The sequence below is a fragment of the Diabrotica virgifera genome, chromosome 7 (genome assembly GCF_917563875.1).
Source record: "Diabrotica virgifera virgifera chromosome 7, PGI_DIABVI_V3a".
Taxonomy (NCBI): domain Eukaryota; kingdom Metazoa; phylum Arthropoda; class Insecta; order Coleoptera; family Chrysomelidae; genus Diabrotica; species Diabrotica virgifera.
In genome coordinates this window covers 247,115,461-247,142,089 of record NC_065449.1, presented here as the reverse complement: position 1 = coordinate 247,142,089, position 26,629 = coordinate 247,115,461, and the positions used below count along the sequence as shown (strand labels likewise).

Below are 26,629 nucleotides of genomic sequence, written 5' to 3'. Positions count from 1 at the left end.
CCGAATCGATACAGTTAAATCAAAAGTCGAGAAGTTTCGGGTAAAATTGGCGTTTTGGGTCCAGCCAGGCACGAAACTTTCTATCTCATCCTTCATAACTTTTATCGAAAAGCTGTCGATGTTTTTCATTCCGTGTTTCTCTTATTGTGTGCTTCATATTGGAATAAATAAATCGATTTTTGTAAATGGGTCCTTCGTCTGTAAAAGCCATTTCTAAAATTTATTTGTGGGCCATTTAACAGGTGTAGCGCTTACTGAAAATATTTGCTTTTTTACATCAGTTTAATATTCTCCGGAGGGTGTTTATATCGAAGAAAAATGTTCCTGTATGTAAACGTTATCAACAAATTACAGTTTTATTGCTTGAAAATATTAATCGCAGACGTAGATGAGTATTTTTAGATTGTTTATTGCTATACTATAATACACTATAGTTTAAAATAATGTTCTTCGTTTTCTTTTTACAATAGACAGAATTTACTTAGACTAAATATAGATCCTCCTACTACCCACCATAGAACCTCCTATATTAAATAAAAAAATTACGAAGGTCCTCTAATACTGAAGTCCAAACTGGAAATTGCTCTATGTCAAATAAATAATTACACTTTTATAAAAAGAACTTTTTATAATAAAACGTTTTTAATATTTATAAGACCCAATATAAAATTATTAATTATGGGATATATCAGATTTTTATTAACATCCTAAGTGCTCTTAAATTTGTTGCAAACACACGCTAAACAGTTACTCGAAATAACATAGTGTAGTTTACCTCCGAGGTCCAGATTATCATTCCAAAAATTACACTAGTATAAAAAAGTACTTTTTATAATAACACGGTTGTTTAAAATGGCATATATAATAATTGACTTAAAATATATTAATTTTAAGTATATTAACTTTTAATTATGTATTAAAAAAATTAAAAAAAGGTAAAACGACAGGCAGGTTTCGAACTCAGGACCTCTCGATCTCCGGTCTAACGCTCTAGCACTGAGCTACCATCTCTCGATGTCTTAACTTACGTTAAAATGGAATTCAAATGTCATAGCATTAGTCACATTTTTAGAATAGTTGGAAATTAAAAAAAATCCATTTATCCATACAATAGCAGTTAAGTATTGCATTGTTAGTCAGCTCTGAGCTATTCTGAAAATTTCAAGTACCTAGTTAGCCTAGAACTATTTTTAAAATGGATTACAAAATTTGCGGAGTCCGTGACACCAACCAAGCCAAGTATATAAAAACGTTTTAAAAATAACAAATCGGTAGGAAAAGACGACATACCAAATGGGCTACTGAAGTTAATCAACAAGGAAAACTTAGACCGTTCCCTTGACCTATTTAATATTTTTTACAGTGCAGGAGCGATCCCTAAGATATGGCTGGAATCCTTTTTTGCGGAATCATGCCGGGACTTCCGCCTTATCTTCTTCCTTTTCAAGTGGCCTGTCCATTGCGAACGTTGGCTATTAACATGGCAATTCTGATCTTGCTTGCGGCACTTCTGAATAGTTCGACTGATGTGAGCCTGAACCACTTCCGCAGATTTTTGAGCCACAGGAGTGTCTTCTCCTGCCTGGCCCTCGCTTACTCTCTACTTTCCCCTGGATAATCAATTGCAATAGACGGTACTTATCGTGTCTCAATAAGTGGCCTAGATATTCAAGTTTTCTTTGTAATTACCTCTATATTGGTAACATGTTCGGTCCAGCATATACAAAGAATGCATCGGTACACCCACATTTAGAATGCTTTTAGTTTTTTTATGAGCGTCTCTGTCAGCGTCCAGGTCTCCAAACCATATATTCAGATCGGAAAAATGTAGCATTTAACTATACGTAGTTTTAGGGGAAGAGACAAATCAGTGCTTATGAGGAGCTTTCTCATATTTTTAAATGCTGCTCTAGCTAATTCTATCCTCGCCTTAATTTCTGTGGCCTATTCCCATTTTTAATTTACGTTAATGCCAAGGTATACACAAGCTAATAAGACTCGTTAAAGCCACAATAGATGAAACTCAGGCATGTGTACGAATACAAAATCACCGGACAGACTTTTTCAACATTTCGCAAGGACTAAAGCAGGGAGATATGCTGGCCCCAAGATTGTTTAACCTGGCCCTGGAGTATGCGGTTAGGCAAATGCAAACTGGACGAGGAAACCTACTGACCAACCGAATGGTTCAACCGACCGCTTATGCCGATGATATTAATATTATAAGTAGAACATCAAAAGGAGCACAGGGAACATACGCAGAGTTAAAAATACAAACAAAAATGCTAGGTCTGGAAATTAACACAGAAAAAACAAAAATAATGACACAGACGAGAAGAAATATCTTCTTCTTCTTGATGTACCTATCCGTGACGAATGTTGGCGATCATCGTGGCAATCTTCACTTTAATGCAGCAACGCGGAAAAGCTGCACAGATGTTGTGTTGAACCAGGTTCTGAGGTTCTTTAACTAGGATGTTCTTCTTCTTCCTGGACCTCGCTTTCCAAAAATTTTTCCTTGCAGGATGGCTTGTAGGAGGGCATATCTGGATTCATTTCGCATAATGTGTCCAACGTATTCCAACTTTCGAGATTTGATGGTGGTTAGTACTTCTCGATTCTTCCCCATTCTTCTAAGAACCTCCTTATTTATGACCCGATCAGTCGTTGAACGTATTTATGACTCGTTGAAGGTCCATGATTCAACACCATAAAGAAGGACAGAGAAGACGTAACATCTCAGTATTCTTACCTTTATACCAGGAGAAAGGTTGTGGCTCTTGAAAAACGCCCCCATACGGTTGAATATAGTCCCACAGAACATTATACATGAAGATGACATTGAAACTGTTGGAAAGTTAACATACCTGGGAGTAGAAATATATCCCGACGGATCAGAAGATGGAGAAATACGGAAGAGAGTAATGCAGGCAAACAGAGCTTATTTTGCCCTCTCCCATATATTTCGGTCTAAAAGTGTCCACTGAAATACAAAGATGAGAATCTATAAAACTTTAATTCAACCAATAACATGCTATGGCAGTGAAGCCTGGGTCCTGAAAGAAACATCCAACAACAAACTCGACTCATTCGAAAGGAAAGTACTGAGGAGAATACTAGGACCTGTGAGGGAAAACGGAATCTTCAGAAGTCGATACAACAACGAACTTAATCAATTTTATAAGGAAGCACCCCTGTCAAACTTCATTAGAATACAAAGATTGCAATGGGCCAGACATGTGATAGGAATGGGAAAGGATAGTCTACCAAAAAGAGCACTGAATGATAGAATGCAGGGAAAGAGACCGGTTGGAAAGCCAAGAAAGCGCTGGGAAGCCACAGTAAACAGTGACGCTCAAACCCTTTTAGGAGTCCGTGTATGGAGAAGAGCAGCCGCAGACAAGCAAGGGTGGAGGCCAAAAATAAAGAAGGCCAAGGCTCAATTTGGGCTGTAGTGCCGCAGAAGAAGAAGAAGAAGAAGGTATACAGAAGATTCTACATGGTCAACTACAATGCTGTTTATTCGTAACTGTCGAGAAAGTTGTTAGTTTATGCTTATCAGCATCCATTTTGTCTTCTTGCAGTTGAGGCTCAGGCTGTATTCCTCAATAACTAAATTAACTCTTTCTATTACCTGTTGTAATTCATCTATGCTACTGGCAGTGATCACCGTGTCATTAGCATATCTTATATTGTTCGTTAACTCACCGTTTATTTTTATGGCCTCATTTGAATTTTCCATACATCTTTTAAATATTTCTTCGGAATAAATATTAAATAGGAGTGGGTATAAGATACACCCCTGCGTGACACCTCATCTGATCTCAACACTTTCAGTTTCCACCTTATAAGTTTACTAAATAACATTCTGAAGCTTCTCTTGCGAATCATAGAGAACAGAATATATAGAAGATGTGACGAGTTCACCGGTCAAGAACAGTTTGGCTTCAGGAAAGGCATGGGGGTACGAGAAGCAATATTCTACCTTTAAACTCTGGCACAAAGGTGCAAAGATTAACAAAGCAGATGTTTTTGTCTATTTTATAGATTTTAAAAAAGGCGTTCGACCGGGTGCCACACAGGATCTTGACAGAATGACTGGACGACAAAAGAAATTCTCAAATTATAGAAGCTATTTACTGGAATTAGACAGCAATTATAAAGACCAATGGCAAAACGTCAAGGCAATCGAAATACAACGAGGTGTCAGACAGGATTGTGTGCTATCACCAATACTGTTATTCTGTACACAACAATAACGTCTACTCTAAGATATTATTTGGAAACGCTGTATTGCACTATCTAGAAGTTATTAGGATAAACGGACGAATAGTAAGTAACATTCGGTATGTAGATGACAATGTTTTAGTGACTGATTCGAACCATAGGTTTCAGATACTGTTATGTAGGGTCACTGAGACAGAGAGTTATGAAAAAATGGGGATGAAGATCAATACTGCGCAAAATCAAGTTGATCATCATTCACGCAAAGTCAAATAAAAAATATTTTTGAATATAACCATGTCTTCCGTGTCTTTCCGTGTCTATAATCAATGATATAACATAAAAATAATAATTAAACCTTTATCGCCAGCTTTAATTCTTCGGCACTTTATAAATCTCCCCAGATAAAATTTAAAACTAAGCCAATTGCGGATGGAATAAATGTTATTGCTCATTTATCCTCCGAAGAACCCCTCTCATTATCCTCGTAGTCCATTATCTTTTATCTCTTCGGACATGCCCCATATTTTGATCCGTCTCACTCGAAAAATGTTCCACGTTAACTCCTCATATCTTCCTCTTTGGCTCCGGGCCAAATTACATCTGCAAAACCGTATATGGCATGATTTAGAATTCATTATTTTGATTTATGTATTTTCTAGTATCCGTTTTGTGACGATTTTTCGGTTATTTATTTATATAAAACGTTGTCAAAGCTTATACGTGCCGATACTATATACGAGGGTAGTTGATTAAATCTCGAGATCTCTATATCGGCACAAAAATATCAAATATGGACATTGACATTTTAGGGCAGTCAATGAGGGTATTTGGCTCCGAATTCCATCCTACTACATCGATTTACTTGATATTTTCACAGTAAGTAGGGAATAGCTCAAAAAACAAAGTCTACCCTATGCCGATGTGCGCGTTTATCTTGGGGTGGTTCCCACCCCTTCTCGGGGGTGAAAAATGTTTTGGTTAAAATAGTCACGGAAAAGGCTAGAGAACCTAATTTTAACCCGGCACCTGCCACGTGGGGTGCTACCAGCACCCCATAACATATTTTTATCAAATATTTGGTATTTCAAGTTTGGTAACCAGGCTGTGCGTCATAGTAGCTTTCTATAATAATATATAGCATAGATCTGTTAGTGTTTGAAGTGGTTATTTAGTGTCATTCTGAACTTGTAGCTCTAAAGTCGAATTGTGGTGTCATCATCTGGTACTTTAAGTTCTAATTTTTTTTTGTATTTTTGATAAACAGGTAAAATTTACATTTTTTTATTGCAATAACTGATTTAAATTATTAATATAAACTCTTTACTCACTAAATCTTAATTTTTTTAGATATTTTACTTTATTATATTTATTATGGCTTGGTACTTGCTAATTTGCTTATAACACCTTTTTCATTTTATTTTTTAACTTTTATAACATATTAGTGGCTAATAAGTTAATAAAACATGTTTTTCTATATTCTTGTGTTACTCAACACATTATTTTGTTTTTTAAACAAGTAGATCACAGAAAATTTTTAAGGGGTGCTGTGAGTACCCCACGTGGCAGTTGGCGCCTTGCAAAGCCACGTGACAGGTGCCGGGTTAAGCAAAAACTGTTCTATAATCATTTTTTGAGAACTCAATATTTTTGAGTTATTCGTGGTTGAAAATTGGCCATTTTCATTGAAAAATGACACCTTTTCAGACGGATTTTTGCGAATACCTTAAAAACTATGCATCTAACAAAAAAAAGCTATTTAAATAATTCTGTAGGCTATAAAAAAACAAAGAGATTCGTTCCTTCATAAATTTTCTAGTTAAAATACAAAGAGGGATATGGTAGGTAAGAAGAGTTTGTTTTTTGCTGCATGCTCAAATCGGTGTATTCAACTTGAAATAACAGAGAAACTGTCGATTTTAGGTGTATAGTGATACTAATAACTTTTGTAGTGCTTGAAATGACCTTTACAATGAGAAATACTAAATGTCGATAACATTCAAATTAAGCGAGATATTCTGCAAAAAATTGATGACCAATGTATTTTAAAAAGAAGTGAGAAGTATATTTAACCCTTCATCCATCAGAATTTAAATACAGTAGACTCGCGATTATCCGAGTCTCGGTTATCCGAGCCCCTCGGTTAACCGAGGCAAGAGTCATAACTGGTGAGTTACAACTTACAACCTTGGCGCAACATCGACGCCTCAAAAAGAGGAATGAAACATACGCAATAATCAATCAAAGACTTTTTTAAACAGTAATATTGATAAGGTAAATGTTTTTATCTTTTATAGACAGCACTATATTAGTTTTGTCATTAAAATATCCACAGTTATCATTATTTACGTGTTTTTCTATCAATAAAATCAATCTCAGTGTTAACCGAGTTTTTCCGTATCCGAGGTAGTCACGGTCCCAGTTACCTCGGATAATCGCGAGTCTACTGTACATCGTTTTCCTTCTACAATACTTTTTTTTATAGTGTTATATATATGTTCAAAAAGTTGAACTGGATTTAAATGAATGGTTTTTGAAAAAAATAAGATCAAATTATAGAGTGCATTTATCAATTTTCTTAAAAATCTTCCTTTTCCTCCATGTAACTAAAAAGATAAGAGATACGAAAAAACGATACCACACAAAAATGTAGGGCTTTTTCAGATAAAAATTTCCTTTTTGAAGTTATACTTCTTTACGCGCGATATGAGGGTGAATTTTTATATGTAAAAACCTACGATCCCGCCGCATGCGCATTATAACTTTGTTCTGATTGGATGTTCAAATGACATGTCAAAAGTATCCAATATTGCAGCTGTAGCGCAGCTGTGGTTTGGACGGTTGACGGTTTGGTTATGTATGGTTGTTGCGTTTTAAAATTCGTGGGAAGAGAAACAACAAAGGTTAGTTAATAGTTGTACTGCTTTTTTAAATTGTTTTCATATTATATTTTTGAAGTTATACTTCAAAATGTTTTAATTTATGTATGTATCAGTCCAGAAAAGGTGTGGAAATAATATATTAGTGTTTTTAAATATATTTCTCTACAAACGTGTTAAAAATGCAATTTTTAGGACTCCATAGCATAGGAGCGTTAAAAATGCTAATTTAAGGGACTAGTGCTTTAAAATTTTTAAGGCACTGCAGTTAAAAGTGAATTGTCAAATTGTGAAACGTCAAAATATTTATATTTCATTTATTAACAATAATATTAATAATACAACTTGCGCAATTTGAAAAAGGTGGTTTAAAAGGTTTTTTAATATAATTTTGTGTCTTTAGATTTGTCTTCCTTGGGCGTAAAATAATAAAACATCTATTTTTATATTTCACTTTTCACCGTGATGTATAATTATGTATATTTGAAAGGTAAGTAGCATGAGGCTTGATGGCCTTGTTGGTAGAGCATTGGACCAGAGATCAAAAAATCGCGAGATTGCGGGTTCAAATCCCGGACGATTCATATTTTTTTCTTTTTTTTTTTAATATTTGGCATTGTTAAGTTTTGGTTCATTTTTGGTAATTGTTGTTAATTTTTTGTATTGTAACTGTTAAAGGTATATTTATTTCGTTGAAATTATATTATAATAGAAGTATAACTTCTTACGTGCGTACAAAGTACACACATATTCTTTTTTTTTTTTTCATTACTGTATCTCTTATCATTTTCAAGTTACATGGAGAAAAAAGAAGATTTTTAAGACAATTTAAAAATGCGCTCTATAATTTGATCTTTTTTTTCAAAAACCATTTATTTTAAACCCGTACAACTTTTTGAATATAGAAATAACACTATAGTAAAAGGTATTGTGGAAGGAAAACGATGCATTTAGATTTTGGTGGATGGGGTTAAAATTACTTCTAATTTTTTCTTAAAATATATTAGTTATCAATTTTGTTTGCAGCATATCTGGCTTAGTTTTAATGTAATGGACCTTTAATATAGCTCATTTTAAAGGTCTTTTCAAGAACTACAAAAGGTATTGGTAACATTATACACCTAAAATCGACCGTTTCTCTGTTATTTCAAGTTGAATACACCAATTTGAGAATGTACCAAAAAACAAACTATTTTCACCTACCATATCTCTTTTTGTAATATAACTAGAAGATTTATGAAAGCAACTGTCTCTTTGTTTTTTTATAACCTTCAAAAATGTTGAATATAGTTTTTGTAGTTAGATGCACAGTTTTTAAGGTATTCGCAAAAAATCGTTCGAAAAGGTATTATGTTTCAATGAAAATGGCCAATTTTTAACCACGAATATCTCAAAAAGTATTTAGTTTAAAAAAAAAAGTTATAGAACAGTTTTTGCTTAGAATTAGATTCTCTAGCGAATTCCGTGGTAATTTTAACCAAAAATTTTTCCACCCCTAAGAAGGGGTGGGAACCACCCCCAAGATAAAAGCACACATCGGCATAGGGTAGACTTTGAATTAGGAGATAATTAGAGGCTAGGCCCAAAATTTCATTAAAATCCATGCAGTAGGATAGAATTCGGAGGGAATAACCTATTCTTGCTCCCATTGACTGGCGTATTTTGAAATACAGGATTTATAGAATTTTATTCAAGCTTAAAGTAATAAAAAGTTTACCACTGTGAGCCCATTATATCATCATCGAGCTTTCTCGCTTTCCCACTGCAGGAGATAAGCCTCCTCAGCACGTCTCCAGGAAGTTCAATATTTTGCTAATTGCATCCATCTACTATCTATTCTTTTTATATCGTCTGCCCAGCGTGTTGGTGGTCTGCCTCTGTTTCTCTTGTCCATGCGAGGTCTCCATCCTAACAGTCTTTTTGTCCACTATATCTTTATAGTCTCGCTATATGTCCGACGAAACTCCATTTTATTCTGATAATTATTCTTTCTATGATATCTTTCACACCCGTTCTTTGCCTTATTTCTAAATTTCTCACTCGATTGGCAAGTCTTATTTCTAGTTAGGCCGTACTAAATCCATAGAATACTATAATTTTATACTAATACTATACTCTAATATACTATACTATACTATACTACGGCACTTTCGTTCAGAACTTTTTAACCAGAAATTTCTTTCTCAAACACGTCGAAAAATATATCGCTTATACTATTTTATTGAGTTTAAAACGGTACTTCTATTTACTTACTACTCAAAAACTTTATTTTTGAGGTCAAAATTCTCACGTTTTCCGTACAAACTCGTACCTTTAAACAAATACGAAAGTACGCCACTGACAGAGCCGAAATCGGGAAAAACAAATAGCAAAAAATTCAAAAAGCTCAAAGCTCATATTACCCTCCCACGCCTATACCAAACTTGCACCCCTTAAAAATACGAAAATACGCCACTGACAGGGTCGAAATCGGCAAAATCAAATCGCAAAAATTCATAAAGATTAAGTCCAAAAATGCAAACCTCATATTGCCCTCCCACGCGTATCCAAAATTCGCACCCCTTAAAAAATCCGAAACCACGCCAATGTCAGGGTTAAAATCGACACAAAAAATTCGCAAAAAATTCAAAAAGCTTAAGGCCAAAAGTACTAACCTCATATTGCCTTCCCCACACCTATTCAAAACTCGCACCCCTATAAAAATACAAAAGTACACCCATGAAAGGCCTAAAATCGGCACAAAAAATTCTCTAAAATTTTTAAAAGCTTAAGTCCAACAGCACAAACCTTATATTACTACTTACAGACCTATATAAAACTCGCACCCTTAAAAAAATACGAAAGTACGCCCATGACAGGGGTTAAAATCGGCACAAAAAATTTTAAAAGCCTAAGTCCAGAAGCAGTGCCTCATATTGCTATTTACACACCTATACAAAACTCGCATCCCTTAAAAAATCCGAAACGACGCCACTGACAGCGTTAAAACGGGCACGAAAAATTCGCAAAAAATTGAAAAAGCTTAAGTCCAACAGCACAAAGAATTCTCAAAATTTTTTAAAAGCTTAATTCCAAGAAGCACATACCTCATATTGCTACTTACACGCCTATGCAAAACTCGCACCCCTAAAAAAATCCGCAACCACGCCACTGTCAGGGTTAAAATCGACACAAAAAATTCGCAAAAAATTCAAAAAGCTTAAAACCAAAAGTAAACACCTTATATTGGCATCCCACACCTATTCAAAACTCGCACCCCTTAAAAAATACGAAAGTACGCCCATGAAAAGGCCAAAAACGGCACAAAAAATTGTCAAAATTTTTTAAAAGCTTAAGTCCAAAAGCGCTAACCTCATATTACTACTTACACACGTATACAAGACTCGCACCCTTTAAAAAATTCGAAAGCACGCCCATGACAGTCTTAGAATAGGCACAAAAAATTCTTAAAAATTTTTAAAAGGCTAAATCCAGAAGCACAGACTTCATATTGCTACTTAAACACCTATACAAAACCCGCACCCCTTAAAAAATACGAAACGACGCCACTGACAGGATTAGAACGGACACGAAAAATTCGCAAAAAATTGAAAAAGTCTAAGTCCAAAAACACAAACCTCACATTACCATCCCCATATCTATTCAAAACTCGCACCCCTTAAAAAACCGAAAGTACGCCCATGACAAAGTTAAAATCGGTACAAAAATTCTCAAAAAATTTTAAAAGCTTATTTAAAGAAGCGCATACCTCATATTGTTACTTACACACATATACAAAAGTCGCTCCCCTTACAAAAACCAAAACGACGCCACTGACAGCGTTAAAACCGTCACGAAAATTCGCAAAAAATTCAAAAATCTTATCCAAAAGCAGAAATCTCATTTTATGTTTTTTTCTTCTTAAATTTCATACCTATACAAAACTTGCACCCCTAAAAAATCCGTAACCACGCCACTGACCGAGTTAAAATTGACACGAAAAATTCGCAAAAAATTCAAAAAGCCTAATTTCAAAAAAACAAACCTCATTTTCTTATTTTTGTTGGAAATATCCCTATTTTTGCCCCCTTTTTCATCCTCATGGATACGCCTCTGAACCAAACTTGGTTTTTCGAATCCGCCACATCAAAACATTAACAACTATAAAACTTTGGTCAAAATCGAAGCCATAGGAGCGGAGCTATATCATTTTTTCCGTTTTTTTTTATTTTTTTTTTATTTTTATTTTTTTTCGACATTTCCCATCAAAAATTGAAAATTTGGAAAAACTTCTATTTTTCACCTCGCCGATGCGCAAATTTTGATGCCTCACGCGATTCGATACGTTTCGCCATAAGGACGCTACCGGGGCGTAAAGTCAAAAAGTTGACCCCCCTTTGGTAGCCACCCCCGCCCTTACCGTAGTTGAGGGAACGCCATTCGCAGTTGCCTGGCACGTAAGAACTGTGAAATATTTTGGCCATTTCAAAAATTTTACAAAATTTTAAAAACTCTGCGTACACGAGGGATGAGTTTGCCATTTTTGGCCATTTCTTCAAATTTCCCCTTTGCGAATTTTTTGTCCCGCCCCTGTTCCATCTAGCGGCTCCAGTCGAAAATCACACTTATTCCTAACGCTTAGCGTCAAAACATGCTAAAATTTTATTGCGTTCGACTAACCCACCCCCCTCCCCTATAAAAAACTCGCTCCCCTTAAAAAAAATAAAGTACGCCCATGGGAGGTATGAATTTCGCACGAAAAAATCACAAAAAATTTAGAAAGCTTAAGTCCAAACGCACAAACCTCCCCGGTCAAATGCACCCGATTTACGTCCATCTGAATATGTTTTTCAATTTTTTTCTTCAATCCCTTAGTAGGAGATTTTTTTGTGACGCCCCTGTTCGAGGTAGAGCACCCCGGTCAAAAGTAGCACTTATTCCTAACCCTTAGCTTCCGAACGCGTCCAACTTTTTTCGGATTCCACCAACCCACCCCCCACCGCTAAGGAAAACTCGCTCCCCTTAAAAAAAAGAAAGTACGCCCCTGGGAGGGATTAACTTTCCACAAAAAAATAGGGAAAAATTTAGAAAGCTTAAGTCCAAAAGCACAGACCTCCCCGGTCAAAAGCACCCGATTTATGTCCATCTGAAATTTTTTGTCCATTTTTTGCCCTTTTTCCCTTCAACCCGCAAATTCGAGAATTTTTTGTGACGCCCCTGTTCGAGCTAGCGTCCCCGGGACAAAAGTGACACTTATTCCCAACCCTTGGCTTTAAAACCCAATGAAATTTTTTCGCCTTAGACAATCTCACCCCCAACCCCTAAGCAAAACTCGTACCCCTTAAAAAATCCGAAAGCACGCCCCTTACCGAATCCAAATCCCCACCAAAAATCATCGAAAAATTCAAAAAGCTTAACCCGAAAAGCTCAAATCTCCCCACCTCGTACTTCCGGAGCTACAAAAACGCCCCAATTTGGTATTTCTTACCATTCTCCGCTGTGCTATTCTAAGGTTTGACACAATTGCTTTGGTTAATGTTAGTGTTTCAGCTACTTACGTAATGACTGGAAGAACGCATTGATTGTATACTTTCCTTTTAAAAAGGAATTTCACTGCGGAATATGTCTTCAGCCCATTATACTATTGGACTATTGGTTATAAAAGAAGTCAGTAATACTCTTACACACAATCTTTAGTTGGTTTATTGTTGCTAAAAATATGGGAGTGTGCTACCGCTTTCGAGGCGTACATTATTTGCTCATTACAAAGGTACAAAGGCCCAGTACAAAGTTCTGGAGAAAAACAAACTAGGATCTAAAACGACAAGAAAAAAATAGTAAACAACTAAGTCCAAACTAAAACTTATATGAACAGCTTATTAGCTATTCAAAATTCAGCCCTGTCCATTAGGGATGGCGGTTTTTGACAAAATACCGGTTTTCGGTTATACCGGTTTTTTTTGCTTACGGTTTAACCTGGCGGTTATAACCGGCCAAAAAAACCGGTTTTTGGAAAAACCGGTTTTCGGTTTTTTTTAATCCAATAGGTTACAAAGTTACATTTACAATACACTTTAGTTTGCGATACTCCATTCGACTCGATATGAACATGATCAAAATTAGTACTATCGAAAGAACATGTATTATTTTTAACACGTTTGTATATTTGTAGAATAGGTACATTTTAACTCATTTAATACTTCCTGTATGAGTGTATCGTTTTAAAAACGTAGCGAAATTCTTGGAGATTCGTATTCGTAATCAGTAATTCGATATTCATAGCCAGAGCATTATTTTTGGTAATCAGAAAAAGTCATTCACCCACTTTCAATGTCAAGAGTTAAGTGTGAAAATAGATGATGTTTGCATCTAATTCAACCAGATCACTTCTTATGTAAATATTATAATTACAAATACCTTTTCAAGGAAATATTATAATAAAACTTAATAATTGTTTCTGGCTGATGTGAGATTGCACTTTCAGTTTGCTTCTGTATTTTATAAAATAAAATAAAATTTGAATTATGGTTTTGTTTGGAATAATTACTTGAGAATAATAATTATGATTGGGATCCAAAATAATACCTAACCTAATCCTAATCACCGTAAAAACCTAATAACCGGTTTTTACTTTAAAAAGAAAAAACCGGTTATAACCGGGACAAAAAAACAACCGTTAAAACCGGTTATTGCGAAGTAAAAAAACCGGTTTTAGGTTTAAACCGGTAGGTTTTTCCCATCCCTACTGTCCATTGTCATGTGTCTTAGCCACGATAGTCTTTTCCCCCCTTAGTCCACTCTTTTGATAGATCTTTCCTTTCAATATTAGTTGAGCATTTTTTTGTTTTAATGGCATGGACTTTATGTCAATCAGCCAGTCACAACTTGACTACTATATCAAGAAGATTAAATATTTAAAGACCGTAAGTCCATAAAATATCAATAACGAAGAAAAATTAGTTCAATAGCTGTTGAGAGGTAATTTATGTACTGAAATAAAGAGATGGTACTAAGCTAAGGTAAGCTAATTATAGTCTCCTTTCAACATTATAGGTGTGTTCAAAAACGATCTGCAAAAATTCAATAACAATAACAATAAGATTAGAATAATAAAATAAGAATAATAATGAACAAGGTCTTCAAAGTTCCATAGCAAGTTTTTTCTTTGTTTTTTAGTTGAGCATTTTGGTACTTATTATTTCTCAGTATATGGCCCCGGCATGATGTTTTTCCAACTTTCACTGTGTTGAAAAGTTCTCGTTCCTTGCCTGTTCTATGCAGTACTTCTTCGTTTTGTCGCAAATAAACGTGTTGTTACTGACTTCTGGTCCCAATTAATTAAAACTCTTATTCCTATTCAAATACATATATTTTTGGTTTACCATATCGATGACTAAATCATAATAACTTGTTTATAATCACGACCTATCTTAAACGTGGTTACTGCTATTACAATAATCATAACAATAATAATAATGGTATCATATCATCGGGCGTTTACTTATATATTAGAATGAACTTTGCAACCTCACGCGTCGGCCTTGGTCAAGGGCGGACAATTTACTTTCAATAAAACATCTTTTGTACAGGGTGATATTATAATACCACAGTTTGAGGTATACGCTGTCCCTGAAGAAATTTTGAAGATTCTCCGGTAGATTCACATTTCAAGGGCCTCCAATGTATTTACGCTTAATGTTTTAAGGATCCACGTTTCAACTGCATAGAGAAGGGTTGACCAGACGTAGCATTTTGATACACGTAGTCGAATTTGGAGTTTTATTTGAGAATCACATAGCAATCTTTTGAATTTTTGGAAGATTTTCTGGCCTGTTCTAATCTCGACCTTATTTCTAGATCAGGATTTAGGCTGTTATTGATCCAGCACACTAGGTACTCAAATTTGTTGACCTCTTGTAAAATGTGTCCGTTTATTTTGCATGGTTGACGAACATTTTGGTATTTTCGGATTGACATCACTTTGGTTTCCTTATGTTTATTTTTATCTCAAATTGCTTACAGACCGTGTTGGTCCTGTCGATGAGTTGGTATAGACTTAAGTTGGATTTTCGAAATCAATACCGTATCATCGTCGTATCTAACGCTGTTGATATTTACGCTATTCAGCTTGACGCCATCCTTGGAATCCTCCAGCGCCTCCTTAAATAGAAACTCGGAGTAAAGATTAAATAGCAGAGGTAGCAGAACAAATCCTTGTCTAACTCTCATCCTAATTTCTACTTCTGCAGAAGCGGAACCTTCAATCTTAACTCTGGCGTTTTGGTTCCATTTTTTTTGGTACACGTTTTTTAGTAGTCTGGTGTCTTTCCTATCTAAACGGACTTGTTTCAATCGTTCTAACAATAGATCGTATCTTACTCTATCAAATTCTTTCTCTACTCTATCAAATCGCTAATTAAAAAAACATATGCATAAAAAAGAATGTGTGTGTACTTTGTACGCACGTAAGAAGTTATACTTCTATTATATGATTTCAACGAAATCAATAAACTTTTTTGCACGATTGATCATTTTTGACTGTTTACCGTGACAGATTTTACGTCAGTAGGTGACATTTACTAGCAACTCGACGGTAAGTAATCCAACTCGACGGAAGTACTCCAACTCGACGGTAAGTAATTCACTTACCGCCGAGTTAAAAAATCTCTTAATTTTAATTTATTTTTTGAAAGAATAAAGAAAACTAACGAATTATTTATTAATATTGAAACTTATCGTACAATTTGTTAAATTATTTAATGAAATCCCACTTGTTTGGGCTGTGGTTTCACTTCTAATAGAAACTCCTGCATAATCGCATACATTAGTAGTATCCAACATTTTTTCTCATCAAATACGCGATCAAAGTTGAAAACTTGGAAATATCAATGCCATCATAAAGAAAAACGGTGGATTCAATCATTGAATATTCTGCCCAGAGGCTTCCAGGAGCTTTCAACTGAATATGTCTTTGAACGAAATATGCCAATAGAGTCTTTTCTTCGATTCTTAAATACTTGCCTTCGCACCATTTTTTAAAACTTTGGTAGGTATTTTGATAACGGATTTTGGATTTTTCGGGAATAATTGCGGAACACCCTTCTTCCCAAGCCGGTTCAATTTCTTCAAATTCACTTTCGCTCATATTTTAATTTATAATAATCAAAATTGTACTTAAAATTATTGACAACTAAATAAAAACTCAATTCTCCATTGTTGTTATGCACCCTAGTTACTACCTAACAACCAAAGTATCTATCTTGATAAAATGAATGAAACTAGTCAATATGACGAAAATGTTTAATTTTATAATTTACAATGGTATCAATCGTGCAAAAACGTTATAAGCATGTCGAACGTTAAGGGTAACCGATCTCAGACAATAAATGGAGTCGTCGCTCCGCTCCTCCTCCAAACAATTGTCTTCGATCGGTATAAAACCCTTACCGTTCTCCATACTTAATATACTATAAACAGTTTATTTAAATATTAAACTAATTTCAATACTTACCACTTTTCAAAAATTTTTATTAAAACAATACCTACCAAAAATTAAAAAAATAAAAGAATAACACACACGCAAACACATTGAAAAATTAAACAAAGAAATGATTTATGAACAATTTTGTTGAGAAAATTTTAACTAAACACGTATTTTCTTTTCTAAAAAAAATATAATAAATATACTTACAATCATAAAATGTATAAAAAAAATAAAAAAAATGAAAATTTGCATTGGGAATTGAACCTGCGTCTATCAGGTTGTTGGATTATTTTGAACTCACCCCAAGCAGAATTAAACAACCGAGACATATGAATGAAGTGGGAAGATATAGCATCTAATCGTTTTAAAAATTTTTGACAGTTGTTTATTCTCTTAGTTTAATCAAATAAGTTTGATTCTTGTGGAATTAAAATACGACAAAATATAGACTAAAAAAGCAATATATTAGATGGAGACTTTTGTTGGTAAATCAAGGCATTACCTACTAGCTAGGTAGGTACATTTTCCAAATAGGTATTTAATTTGTAATTTTTTATTACAATACTGAAACGTTTACAATAAGGTACGTACCTGTTGCTTTTAAAAACTATTTAAAAAGTCACTACAATTATAAACTTGCTTTTTGTCTCTGTCCTCACAACAATAAAAACTAATATACAAAACTTTTTTTATGCATAATATGCATTTCAACAATTATTGACAGATGATTTTAACACTCAATCAGATCCCGTATAACGCTTGAGCGACTAATAAGTACCATACTGTCGGTGTGCGCATGCGCCTGGCAAAATTAAAATTCACCCTCGTGCCTAAAGAAGTATAACTTCAAAAACATACAAAATAATATTGTAAGTGGTAAATAGTTTGGTAATTCTTATAACCTTAGAGCATGGAAAATTTTTTCTTTCTCTGGAGATCTAACACGCAATCTGTTATTCGAACGAAAGTGAATCCTTATTTTAATACGGTTGGTTCTCATTGAGATTTGACATCACTTGTTTTATTAGTGATTTTTGTGCGATTTCTGAGTGAAAACTAGCAATTTTTTTAACTCTTTATAGTGGTGATGTGTTTGGCTTACGGTTGTAAAAGCGACAGCAGCAGGAAATAAATGCGAATTACATTTTACAGGTAAATAAATATTTCTGTTATGTGTGCGTAGATGAAAATTCAATAAATACTGCTATATTCTTAGATATTGCCTCTTAAATGGTTAATAATTTGAAAATTAACACTTCAATGTACCTTATTACATAATTAAAATTACATGGTTAAGTTATAAAATGAGAAAAATTTACATGTAAAATTAAAAGTAACATAAAAAATCACCATTTTACCAGTGGTGTATGTACGAAACGGTACGAAATAAATGAAATTATAAAATATATTGTGGCAACTTCGAAAATGGAATTAATAGCGTATATTGTTATTACATGATTAATTATTTATATGGGAAGATATAATATAATAATATAAATAATTAATCATAAAAATGCCACAAGGAAATAGCTTCAGAACAACATTGTTATTACATATTATTGACTTTTTTGTTGTTAAACATTTTATTGCTTGATTTTATTTTGTTTATATGTAAAAAAATTATTTAAGAGCACAGGCGCAAATATTTAACGGCTATCTCTACTTTTCTTTTTTTACACGGCAAATTATATGTAGTAAAGTTTTCACTGGTATGGATACGTACATAATAAACATTACTTGACAATGACATTGTCACCATTAACTTGAGATGACTTTTGAATGTTCTTGGATAACTGTTACTTGTATCATCGCTTAAATTATTAATTCAATTAATTAATATGATAATTTTTCACTAACTATGTATTCAGTGATTATAATAATTTATATACTATGCCATAAAAGATAATACTTAATCGAGAAAAGAGGAAAAGTGATTTTTTTAATAATATATTGTTACTATGGAACGCTTAGATAAATTTTGAATATCTTTAACAACAAAATGCTTATATCACAATATATATCCTGGTGTAGTCTCTGCTTGGGATCTTCCATAAATAATAAACAATAAATAACTTTTTATTAATTTCACGTCTTAAATTCTTTAGCCAATACACTATCAATATTATTTAATAAACAACTCAAGATAACGAGCGATACACAATTATTGGATCAAAGCTAGCCGTGCAAAAAATTACGTATGTCTTGTTTTAATCTGAATTTTTATCAATTAATTTTGGTTAACGTTATAAAACATAAAAAATCAGTCAAAGCCTTTAACACAGAACTTTCATCTAAAATAAAAAGAATTAACACAATTATAAGTAACAATAATAAATAAAATCAAACAGGATGCTGTATATGTCCACCACCAACATCTCTACATAACCTACCTTTTCTTGTTAAGTTGACGTGCACTGCAAAGTTGACGTAAACTGGAAAGTAGTATATCTGAATTAAGAACAGACATGCACTGTATATCTATCTCTGTCGTTGAGAGCCACCTATGGTGACAATAATTTTGGATCAAACGTTATTATTATTTGTAAAGCCGTGTCAAATATCTAAAATTGCCGCTGTCTTGTCAGCACATTCTGTTCGACTGAGTGCGTTGTACGACAAAGATAGCGAATATTCAATTTGGAAAATATTACCACTGACATGGTGTTCATTTTTTTCCAATAGGGCTTTTCATAGATTATCATTTGTTTCGAGCTTCTGTCATGTGTCACATAATATTAATATATCTACGTCATACGTCTTTGGTTTGTATTATTGTTATATACCAATAAAGTATGTCGTAGATATATTAATATTATGTGACACATGACAGAAGCTCGAAACAAATGACTGTGAATAAAAAGCCCTATAGGGCTTTTCATCGATTGCCATTTGTTTCGAGCTTCTGTCATGTGTCACATAATATTAATATATCTACGTCATACGTCTCTAGTTTGTATCATTGTTATATACCAATAACGTATGACGTAGATATATTAATATTATGTAACACACGACAGAAGCTCGAAACAAATGACTGTGAATGAAAAGCCCTATAGGGCTTTTCATCGATTGCCATTTGTTTCGAGCTTCTGTCATGTGTCACTTAATATTAATATATCTACGTCATACGTCTCTAGTTTGTATCATTGTTATATACCAATAACGTATGACGTAAATATATTAATATTATGTGACACATGACAGAAGCTCGAAACAAATGACTGTGAATGAAAAGCCCTATACTGAAAAAAGTAATACTTTTGAAAAATTTAAACGTAGAATGAAAGACTAAATTATTACCGAGGGCTGAAAGTCCCTCAGAATAAATAAAAAGTTTCTTTTGAATGAGATCTTTGAAAATAAAAATCACACTAAATTGTCTCTTAGTTTTTCACCCCTGTAACTTTTTTCTCAGAATTCGAAAAAATAAATCCTATTTAAATATAGTATTGGAGCCGAAATTTTGCGACCTATGTGAAATAAAGATATCTATCATAAATCAATAATTCAAAAAGTTTGCTTTCGTCACATCCCCTAATTCCTAATCCTGTTTTATATTGAGTGGGTATAAAAGTTCAACATACTAAAATACTGTTATTTGTTTCAATCTTTCTATGTAAGCCATGCATAATATTGTGTAATTAATAAAAATAGAAAATTGAACTAAACCTACGAGCAATATTATTTAATTATGTAGTTTTATATAGTTTCTTCTGGCCTACGCGATACGCCACTGGCACTCGTGTTTGGTTCTAACTTAGTTTTGGCTTCAGTTTCGTTCTCGTTGCGGTCACTCCAGGGAGAGGGTAAAAAAATTTCCATACTCTAAGCTTATAACATATAATGTAGTAAATTTGTGACAAAATTGTAGATCCCTGATGGGTGGTTATTCAAAACTGCCATAATCTAATTGAACATGTACGCCAATGATTTTAATTCCAAACGACACCGACGTGAATATTACACTTCCAAATTTTAAACTTTTATATCATGACACGGTGCGGCAAGATAAAAGTTTTAAAATGTCGAAATGAAGTGTTTTTCGCTCGTTTTTTCGACCGAATGGACTCCTAAATGATTTATAGAGGTCAGAGTTTTTAAGTTTATTATATCCTAATCCAAATGAGGTGGATGAGAGGATTTTTATTTCGGTACCCTACATCAAAAAGCAATAAAAGATTTTTTTAACATTTTCACGTGTGCAATGCTATTGGATCCGGTTTCAAACCTATTAAATATTTGTACTATTGGAACTTGTACTATAAGAATGTTTTAATCCGAAATATTTTTTATGTTTAATTTATATCTATTTATTTTACTATTATTAAATATTAAATATTTTTATTTAATAGGTACTAATCTCAAATTTCACAAACTTACTTTTAACATAAAATTTGGTGAATGCGCCAATACCGCATCCACCAATTTCTAAAAATTTTAAATCGATATCCACATTTTTGATGGTCAAGTAATAATAATAATATTATGCTAATATTGATTAATTCTTATCACAAACTTAAACAACAATTTAGTTTCTTATAAAAACTTACCTATTCTGCTGATATCTTCAGTGTTGAAGAACACACCTGAAACAAATAAATATATGAAAAACTTTGTAATAGCATTGTAGAAAGGTAACATGCAAGCTTAAACCTGAAAAATGGAAGCACACTCTGACAGTATATTAAGTGAATAATTTGACAATTTAGTCCAGGAACCTAAGCTTTTCAACTCGCAATTTTTACAGAATGGATTAATTTGTTTGAAGATTTTAGAATAAGTCCAAGGATCAAAATCTATATGATGCCGAAAGGCGCTTTTATCATGGGGGTGGTTGCCACCCCATCTTGGGGGTGGAAATTTTTTATTATATTTTGACCGCAAAAGTTGATAAAGACATTCATTTTAAGCAAAAAATGTTCTATACATTTTTTTGATAAAATTAACAGTTTTCGATTTATTCGTTATCGAAAGTGTTAGTTTTATATCGAAAAAAATCAATGTTTTTCGATATTATACTCATTTACGATTCACTCAATTTTTGCCGTAGAAAATTTATTTTCATACCAAGTTCTTGGAAATTAAATAACCTACAATTTCGTATTTCAACATTTTTTCGTATCTCTTATGCTAACCTTTCTATTCTGAAGAAAATGGCATTTTTTACCAAACTACAAAAATTCGATATTCGCATTTAACTTCAGTTTTTTTAAAACTGATCATTCTGAGCTAGTCAAACTTCTGGAATCTATAAGAATACATAAACAAAGAAGAATGAATAAGGCCAATGACTAAAAACACCGCTAACTTACATTATTATGCTTCCAATTGTATTTCTCCTTTTTTTTCCAAAAAAATATATTGATTTTTTAACCGTAACTCTTCTATTTTTTATCCTGGAAAGTTTCGTAAACTAAGATTTTGCACGTTTTTCTTCTTCTTCTTCATGTGCCATCTCCTCTAAGAAGGTTGGCAACCATCACGGCAATTCGCACTTTCGATACCGCTGCTCTAAAGAGATCAGCAGAAGTGCAATTAAACCAAGCTCTCAAATTGTTTAACCAGGAGATGCGTCTTCTTCCGCGACTCCTTCTACCCTGTATTCTTCCTTGCATTATCAATTGTAACAAGTTATAACGCTCGCCCCTCATAACATGTCCCAGATATTGCAGTTTTCTGACTTTAATTGTATTTAAAACCTCTTTATCTTTTCCCATTCTTCTCAACACCTCGATATTCGTGACTCTATCCACCCACCTTATTCTTAATATTCTTCTGTAGGCCCATAACTCTAAGGCTTCTAATCTGTCCGAAACATCCTTCTTTAATGTCCAAGCCTCCAACCCATAGAATAATACGGAGAACACGTAGCATCTCAGAAGTCTTATCTTTAAAGAAATTGTAATGTCCCTGCTACAGAGTACTTTTTTTAGTTTGTTGAAAGCATTTCTTGCCTGTCCTATTCTTGCTTTAATCTCTTCTGTGTACTCATTAGTTTCATTAATTATTGATCACACGTTATTACAAGATATGCACGTTTTTACAAGATCTATAAAGCTGTTAATATTAAATCTTTCTAAAATCCTCAGTTGCAAAAAGAGGTGACTTTGAAAGGGTTGGTAAAGGTGGTTTTTTCATGTTATTATAAGTTGTAATTGTCAATAGCTTACGCAATTTTTGCCGTAGAAAAAATTTTTGCAAACCAGTTTCTTAAGAATTAAATAATCTACAATTTTATATTTAAATATCTTTTCGTATCTCTGACGATAATCTTTCTATTTTGAAGAAAAGGGCGTTTTTTACCAAACTACAAAAATTAGTTATTCGCTTTTAACTCCATTTTTTAAAAAACTAATCATTCTAAGCCGGTTAAACCTCTAGAGCCTATTAATGTTACATAAATAAAGAAGACCAAATAAGGTCAATGACTAATTTTAAATAGGGTGGTGAGTAGGGGAAAGTTACCGATCACTTTTCCGCTGAAAAAATAGGGACTGACGTTCTTTCTATTATAAGTCACTTAATTTTTGAGCTAGAGACTATTTTTTATATATGGAGATAGATATTTTAAATACTTTAAATTAGTTTTAACAAGTTATCCTCGAAAAATGCATAGTTTTTCCGTCTTTTGACTTTGAAACTACAATATTTAACATTTGACGAAGAAGAGCTAACATATAATAAAATATGGCTCGATTACTATTGGTCTAAAAGAAAATTTAAGAAAACGGTTTTGTTTATTTTTTTCAAAAGGTACATTTTTGATACGTAAAGTTGTTTTGATAAAACGAAAACTTTTTGAGTTATTAGCAGAAAACTGTATATGTATAGAACGTTTTTTGCTTAGAATTAATGTTTTTATCAAATTTTGTGGTCAAAATAAAAGAAAAAATTTCCACCCCCGATATGGGGTGGCAACCACCCCCTTGGCAAAAGCGCCTTTCGGCCTCATATAGATTTTGATCCTTGGACTATCCACTACTTATTCTCAAATTTTCAAGCAAATCGATCCATCCTGTAAAAATTGCGAGGTTTTGTCCTATTTCAAGCTTCATTACTTGGACTAATTAGCTAATTGAGCTAATGGAAAAACTAACAGCAGTGATCACGAAAATAACAAACAAGGAAGTTGTTCAAGTATTTTAAAACTTAAAAAAGTAAAGTAGGTTACACCAGTATGACCAGATAATATCTCTGGTGGGAAAGTGTGGAGGGCTTGTTTAATAGAATTTAGGAGTGGAACGAATGCCAGAAAAATGGAGAAGTAGAATATTTTATTGACAGACAACGTACAGGGCCATTAAACTACTTTTTTAGATCATGAAAATATGGGAGACAGAAGTTGTTAGGCTGATATGTATATAAGCCAAAATATCTGACAATCAATTTAATTTTATACAAAGAAGCTCAACGATTGTCCCAATGTTTATTAAAAGATTATTAGTAGACAGCTTGAAGGGATACTGCTTAGATATGAACCTGGATGTTTATTCCTGTTTCATCGACTTCGAAAAAAGCGTTCGATAGGGTCGGACATGAAAAACTAATAGAATTATTGAAAAACAGAGATATAGACAGAGGAGATTTACGAATTATCATCAATCTGTATTGGAATCAAGAGGCCAATATATAGAAGAACAAGAGTCCGAGAATATTGATATAAAGAGAGGAGAAAGACAGGGTTGTGTTCTGTCGCCACTACTGTTTAACGTGTACAGTGAAGCCATATTTCAGGAAGCGATAGCCAAACTTAGTGACGGGATCTCTATAAACGGAAGAATAGTAAATAACATAAGATTCGCTGATGACACCGTTATAATGGCAGACACCCTGGAATCGCTACAATAATTGTTAAATAGAATTATTGCATTCGATATGGACTAAAAATAAACAAGAAAAAAACTAAATTTATGATTGTCTCAAAAACACAACATGGAAATGAAAGGTTATTGATAGAGCAAACCCAAATAGACAAAAGTAAAGACTGCAAATATCTGGGAACCTGGGTTGATGACAAAAATGACCAAAGCAAACAAATTAAAGTCCGAATTGAAACTGCAAGGTAAGCATTTATAAAAATGAAGACACTGCTTACAAACAAAGACCTTTAGTTGCCTCTCAGATTGAGGGCTCTAAGATGCTACATATTTTCTATATTACTATACGGAATGGAAGCTTGGACATCGAAGAGACATAAGAAAAATAGAAGCTTTTGAAACGTGGTATTACAGATGAATATTGAAAATTCAATGGGTTCAAATAATTACCAATGTTGAAGTGCTACACGTTTAAATAAGTAGTTAAAGAAATAAATAGTAAAACAAGAAAACAGGAATATTTGGGTCACATTGCCAGGGGAGAAAAATATGAGTTGCTCAGAATTATTATGCAAGGAAGGATCCAAGGAAGAAGAAGAAGCATAGGAATAAGACGCATCTCCTGGCTGAGGAACCTTAGAGAATGGTTTAACTCTAGTTCATTACAACTGTTCAGAGCAACAGCCAACAAAGTGACCATAACCATTATGATATCCAACCTACGATAGGAGATGGAACTTTAAGAAGAAGACGAATCTTAAAGGGAACATACAAAAATTAAGAAACGCTTATAATATGGTATTCACTGATCTCGAAAAAGTATTTGACGGAGTTACTCAAGAGAATCTGTGGTGAATAATTAGGAAAGGAATCACCTATTGATGAATGAGTATATGAAGATTGTGAGAGATGTGAGTACGGTGATTTTAATACGTAAAAACGCTTTTAAATGAACTGAATTTTATCTAAGATCTAAAAGTACTAATAAATCAAAAAAATGGATGATTTGTTAATGACAAAGCCTCGCTTAAGCCGCAGAGAAATGAATTGGGGACTACCAGCAAAGATTCAAAGCAGATACAGTATGCGATCCACATAATTATACAATCAACCAAGAAATGCCATGAACACAATATAAAACTCCACACCCTTTTCGTACGCGTCAGAGAAGCTTTCGACTATGATGGGGAAATAAGTTATTTAATGAAATGAAAAATCAAGATATGCAAGCAAAACTACTCATGTTAGTAAAATGGATGGGTTCCGAGCTACAACACCAACAGAAGAAGGTGGTACAAATACAATTCCAAGAGAAACAGGAGTGCGAAAAGGCGAGTCCCTGTCAACCACATTATTTGACATAGAGGTATAAGGAGCAGTCAAGACCAGAGAACTTAAAGGAACTATTTATAGCCCACTCTTCAACACAGATAGTAACCCGACTGAATGACACAATTCTTGACAAAAACAATCCTGGCAAATTAAGCACGGAAAAGATGTCTAGAAATTATTGAAGGAAAAACAAAATATCTGATGTGCTCTAGAAGAGTAGATAAAAAGCCGAGAGAAATCAAGATAGAAAACTACAGTTTTGAAAGAATTCTAATTAAGCGCAGAATCTGAGACAGCTGGGGCACATAAATAAAATGAAAGAAAGACTAAGTGTTCAATCTAATAGCACATAAAACAACATCAAAAAATGTTACTCTACAGTTTTCAATCTAATGGCACATAAAAAACATTAATAAAATTTATTATCATTAATAATATTATTAATAATATTTAATATTACTCTACATCCTACCAGATTGAAAACAATGGGAACCTTCTCTGGCAGGATGTCGAGTAACATTTTGTGATGTTGTGTTATGTGCTATTAGATTGAAAATTTATTCTTTTGATAGCAGTTGCCGCTAGGGCATCCCTGCCATTTCGTTCGTTGCAAGCCGTGACTACACGCCGAGGTTTGTCCTATTTGGGTCATAGAGAGCAGCATATGTGCCTTCTGATGAGAGACTAATAAGTTTCGAAACCGGTAGAGGTGCTTGCTGCACTCTCTGATTGAACTAGAATAATGATGCGGCTGTAGTTTCGTGTTGCAAAGAAATTGAAAATGGTTATTCATTTTTGAAAAAGAAAGAAGATCACCAGATATAAGTCAGAAACTGAACGACTAAGGGGAAGTTCTAGAGAAAGATGGGAGGAAAGAACGTGAGAGATATAAAAATCCTAAAAGTGAGAACTTA

At 33.6% G+C, this 26,629-nt stretch overlaps 1 protein-coding gene across 1 annotated transcript in view; it reads right to left on the bottom strand.

The window, feature by feature from the left end:
• LOC114326070 (octopamine receptor beta-2R-like) overlaps positions 1–26,629 on the bottom strand; it is a 951,551-nt gene that overhangs the window by 42,942 nt on the left and 881,980 nt on the right. The window contains exon 6 of the mRNA XM_028274268.2: positions 21,117–21,152. The gene's annotated coding sequence lies outside the window, so the exon portion shown is untranslated. The remainder of the gene's footprint in view (positions 1–21,116; positions 21,153–26,629) is intronic.